The sequence below is a fragment of the Mytilus edulis genome, chromosome 2 (assembly GCF_963676685.1).
Source record: "Mytilus edulis chromosome 2, xbMytEdul2.2, whole genome shotgun sequence".
NCBI classification, from domain to species: Eukaryota; Metazoa; Mollusca; class Bivalvia; order Mytilida; family Mytilidae; genus Mytilus; species Mytilus edulis.
In genome coordinates, this window is record NC_092345.1 from 105,330,898 (window position 1) to 105,337,163 (window position 6,266).

A 6,266-nucleotide genomic window follows, 5' to 3' on the forward strand; every position below is an offset into this window, starting at 1 on the left:
GATTGTCGGATTAAAAGTATAATGTTGATCTAAAATACAGAATTTTTAAAAAAAAGTTCAAGCTTTTTCTATATAAATGATATTTTATGATCTTGAAGAATAACTTCAGTCCAAGTTGCACAAAAAGAATGTCACATGATCGACAAAACGAGTACTTTTGTATCCATTTAGGCTATATATATATATACAAGTAGTTTAAATTCGCCTTTAAATGGCTGACTGGCTATAGTCGTGTGGTTACATCGTATAAACAAAATAAAATAACTAAAAACAAGGGTTTATCCCTGATAAAAAAAATCATATAATACATTAAATTATCAGGCCATTAACCTGATTGTACCACGGACGCAATTCAGTTTTTATTTTTCAAGTGAAGAGTGTGTAGATCATACACTTAAATCTAATAAATAAGTTATAAGGCAGCAACCATTTGATTTTCTGGGGGGGGGGGGGGGGGGCTATGGTTTTTTTTTCTGGACAAATTTTTTTTTTTCGCCTGCGGCGAAAAACAATCCATTTTTTTCGCGACAAGTCGAAAACAATTTTTTTCTTTCAATTTTAGCATTACATATAGTGGCAGCTGAGGGTGAAACAAACAATTTTTTTTTCTCAGAATAAAAAACAAATTATTTTTTTCTCCAAAAACTGGAAACAAACTTTTTTTTCCAAAAAAAACCATAGCCCCCCCCCCCCCCCCCCCCCATCTTTTTTCTTCTTTGGGTTAAATTGAAACATAAAAAAGCCCAATATATATGTATATAATTTGACAGAAGACTAAGTTTAGTTACTTTTTACAAGTCAATATAGTCAGTCTATTTTTAAATAGATCAATATCATGGAAAGGTATTTCTATCAGAGTTCAAGTCATAAATATGTGGTCAGGTTAATACTTCGTTCAATTTGAATAGACTTATATGGTTAGAGTAGGATGACCTAAGACACTGTTTACCATTGACGTAATCCAGTCTTTACGGTTTCTTTTATTCTATTTCATTGACAATTCATACATTGTCAATTAAAGTTAGGAGTTCTTTTGTCTATAAAGCGTTTATTTCTTGGTGTTGGATTTGCCTTTATTTTTTTTTTTTTCTATTTTTCTCGAAAAAGCAATCTACATAACCTTTAAAAGCAAAAATAATAATTAAAAAAGCAAATGAAAATCCGGAAATATATGCCAAATAGAGACAGAAGAATTCGGTTAAAGATATGGGCTGATACCATGTCTGACTATTTAACCGAAACTCCAGTGTTGCGTTCACTTTTTGTAAGATATCTTATAATTATTTTGATAATAATTTTCCCATAAAACATGTCCATTTGTAGGCCCAAGTATTTTACACAATTTTGAGCTGGAATAATATGTATAAAATTTGTCAACATATGCAAGTTCAGTGAATTTTTAACAAAGCAAAATATAATTAGTTTCGTCCGGTATTGCAAAAGCGTTCAACACCACAGTTATACTAGAAAGTAAAAGCACTAGAACAACATCCATATGACCATAGCACACAGGTTCTGTGAAGTTTTACGTTCTTACCTAGGAGTATATTCCCGTATTCGGAATACATAAGATAATTGAACAACACTGATAATAAAGAATACAATTGAAGAGGATCATTGTACAAAAGGAAAAGCAAACTGACATATTTGCAAAGTAACTTTTACGACCCATTAGCAACCCCAGCAACAGATGAACAATTTGATACAAATTATATGGAGAGAGGAATGCGAATTTAGATACAATTTGATGAAATCAAGTGTACATTTATCTACCTTCAATGAAAATAACATCTCACAATTTACAGATGAAGAAATATTTTAGAATAAGCATTACTAGAAAAATGCCTGACCTGAATGTTAATCAAACAGAACTCCAATTCGAGATTACAAAGGGTCTCTCGTCATTCATGGCTTCTCTTATTGTTTCTGAAGGCATATTACATGCAAAACAACAAAAGAAAAACTTATGTCTAGCAACCCTTGGCGGTCAAAAGGCCTTTGATTTGGTACATCGTATGATTTTACTAGAAAAAGTAGTTTATGAAATACCAGCAGATGTCAGGAAAGGTATTCAAACTCTGCGTTGTGATATGTCAACAGAATTAAAATAGAGTAATCACTCGGCATCAGTAAAAAAACAACCTTGAGAAAGACCATGAGGTGTCCTATCTACTCATTTGTATAATTTCTATATTAATGATATTAATGACTTGCCAATAGAGGTAGACAAAGGAGCACTATGACTAACAATAGGACTAGAATAATGTGGCAGTCCATGATGTGCATATACTATTGAACTGATGTGAAAAGACGAAACAGAGATTGAAACAATGCTAAGCCTTGATTTATGGAACACTGTTATAATGTTTACCAACTCTTATCAAGACGGAAAGGATCAAGTCAAAGTGTCAATCAGAAAACATCAGACTATGAAATGAAGGGAAAAAACTGACAACCAAGCGACACATTTTATTAAGGAATTATTTACAAGCAGCAAAAAACGAATCACAAAAAAAAACCCAAGAACATGTAAAGCACAAAGGTGTCGGTATTCACCTCAAAAACTAATAAAACCTTTGAATAGACTTTAAAAATCAAGAAGGGATATAGTTACGATACTGTTGTCAGGTCATTAAAGATTGCATATTTTGGCGTTAATATTGATTCACTTATAGGGTCTTTGCATCGGAACTTAACACATTTATTAAAAAACCAGTTATTGGCATGACACGGCTTATGTTCTTCTCATATATGTTATGATGGTATGATACTAAACCCCTAACGGGAAGGTTTGTGCCTGATGTTCATATGATGAAATCATAATCTTTCAGTCAGTTTAATTGAAGTCTGGAGCTGGCATGTCAGTTAACTGCTAGTAGTCTGTTGTTATTTATGTATTATTGTCATTTTGTTTATTTTCTTTGGTTACATCTTCTGACATCATACTCGGACTTCTCTTGAACTGAATTTTAATGTGCGTATTGTTATGCGTTTACTTTTCTACATTGGCTAGAGGTATAGGGGGAGGGTTGAGATCTCACAAACATGTTTACCCCCGCCGCATTTTTGCGCCTGTCCCAAGTCAGGAGCCTCTGGCCTTTGTTAGTCTTGTATTATTTTAATTTTAGTTTCTTGTATACAATTTGGAAATTAGTATGGCGTTCATTATCACTGAACTAGTATATATTTGTTTAGGGGTCAGCTGAAGGACGCCTCCGGGTGCGGGAATTCTCGCTACATTGAAGACCTGTTGGTGACCTTCTGCTGTTGTTTTTTTTTCTATGGTCGGGTTGTTGTCTCTTTGGCACATTCCCCATTTCCATTTTCAATTTTAAGTATTGCAAGAAAGACTCAGATTCTTTATTTTCAGTGGAACTAAATGGAAAAGGAGGCCTTAACGCAAAAAAAACCCAAACCCCTGGGAATATTACCTCTGGATGTTACGTTAATAGGACAAGTAAGACAATTCCACATTAAAACTTTTAGATACCTTCGACCCTCCCAATGCTTACTTCAAGATCTGTTGTATTATACACCTATTGACTGGGTGTGAGGGTAATAGCAAGTTTGTTGTCCCTGAGGTACCAACTATTGCTCGAGGCAAAGCCGAGAGCAATAGTTGGTATGCGAAGGGACAACAAACTTGCTATTACCCGCACAACCAGTCATTAGGTGTTTTATTATACTGAACAACACAGCCGTTAAGTGTTTTTATATACCAAATAACTAATTTTCTAAAAGTGTATAATTATACCTTATCTGAAAGAAAGAAAAAATGTGACATAACTTTACATGCACAGGATGAACTTTACTTTTTTTTATAATTCGTTTTGTATTTATAAATATTTCATTAATTTCAATCAAGACTACAAATACTTGTGTTAAACTTTCCGTGCTTATTATAAATCCTAGTTAAAGTACACCAAACGCAAATTCACTTTTAATATACGGAGAGCGAACCCATATTATGAATAAGGTACTATATTTTAGATCTTTTAAAAAATTTCCATGAAGATTTTCTTTCTCTTTTATAATTGCTTCTTGTAAGTGAAATTACAATCAAAACAAACAGATTCCACCGTTTACAATATAAGAGTGAGTTTGACGTTGCAAAGCATACGTAACCAAGCAGAGTAGTCAATGACATCATTATCGTCCAATGAAAAATAAGCATGGAAAAGTACGGGAAAGATGATTATGAAACTATTAACCGGGGCAATAGTCTTTGAAACTATTAACTGGCAAATTGTCTTTAGAATGAAATAGCACAACTATTTCATTTATTTTATATAGGAAAAAAACTCTTGAAGTATAATAAATATGCTTATTGGCGCCACACCAATTTAGGCAGAACTCCTTTAAGGACAACTGGGCAACAGAAAATATAACATGTTTCGTGTATAAACTTGCAGAAGTTAGTTTTTTTTACAATTTGATAATCATAATAATGTTCGGTTTTGAATTACTTTTGAATTTTATAATTTACTGCTATTCACATGGTATTAATCAAATTAAATAAACTCATCATAGATACCAGGATTGAAATTTTATATTTACGCCAGACGCGCGTTTCGTCTACAAAAGACTCATCAGTGACGCTCGAATAAAAAAAAGTGTTAAAAAGGCCAAATAAAGTACGAAGTTGAAAAGCATTGAGGACCACTGATGTAAATATTTCAACTGTGCATTTTGAGCACTATTTCATCTAAATACATTCTTTTAGTACTGTTTAGATTGTCTTACCTTAACTAATGTCTCATTTGCGTATAAAATCAAAGTGATGGAAATCACTCATGGAAAGATTAGAAGAGTAGTTTGAATTATTTCATATTAAGGTATGGTGGGGAAAAATGAACATTTATAAAGCGCTATTGTTGAAAATTGCATTTACAGCAGGTCTTTAGAAGGAAACTTGCTTTTCCAGTATGAAGATAAAATGAGCTCAAATTAAATAATATGGGTCTCTTAATTTGCACAATTTTATTTAAACTGCAGTTTATATCTTATCGAAATTATGTTGCCGGTTCTGAACATGTTTCAAAAAAACAAAAAAATGCAAAAATTCTTCTAGTAAATGTTACCAACAATCCTTGTAAGGCATAAATCTGGACCAACAGCTTAAAACTTTAAAGTGTCAACAAACAAAATTAAAAAATGTTGTTATGGGGCATTTTATAAGTTGAAACAGAGGTTATAGGGTATTGAAGATTAAAAGTTTTAGAGTACCTTTTGATCAATTTTTAAAGTATTTTTCAACACAGGGCATTGAAAATGTACTTTTTCAACGTAACCAATTAAAAAACTATCTTATTGAAATGTGGATTCTTTCTTGATTGCAAACATATATATTCACTTCTAATAAAAATTCAAATGACTAAAATAGACATAATGATTGATGGGAAATAAACTAATAAACAATGGTTTGTTATAATTAAAAGTTTTAAAATTTTTAAACTGTTTCAAGCCAATTCCTGATAAAAAAAAAAGTGTACTAATTTAATTGTTGATTAATTACAGATGATTATTGGAAATTTATCAAGTAAATTATAGGCCTTACTTGAATACCTTTTATTTATTCATATTTATATTCATATTTCATTTTTTTTAAGATCTTGTTAATCCATTAATCATTCATCTTTCAGATATAATTTACAGAATCACTTTATGTAATGTAGATCAAAAGTAATTGGCAATAAATAAATCTATCATCCTTATAAATATCAAACATCTAATATACACATTTGGGTATTCAATTATGAGGTCAAATACTTGTGTATTAAGAATTATATTGAGTGGTCTGTATAATTATGTAAGACTGAGGTTGATAGGTAATGTGGTCAATTTGATTGGCAGTTTAGGAGGTGGGGCATTGTAATTAAAGGTTCACCTTGTCTCTGATTGTTTAGTGATAATGACAGTTGTCAATCATACTAGTTGAATCAATACCCAGTTACCTAATCAAACTGTTTTTTAAAAGCCTGCACATCAACACACCTTAATGACATACATTCTTGAATGAACTGCTCCAATAATATACCCAGTTTTTTTCAGTTTATATGTGTATTATGTGCACATATATCAGAACCATAGGGAACTATATTTCAGTGTGAATACATTTAGTAACAGTAGCTAACCTGTCCTGTTGTTAGGGAGGCTGGTGCCTAAGTAAAGATTTAGAACAAGTTCTAATCTTTCCAAAAACGGGTGCTCCGTTGAGGAGGAATTTATGACGAAAAGAAAGAAGATTTCCGGAATTTCTCCCCGTA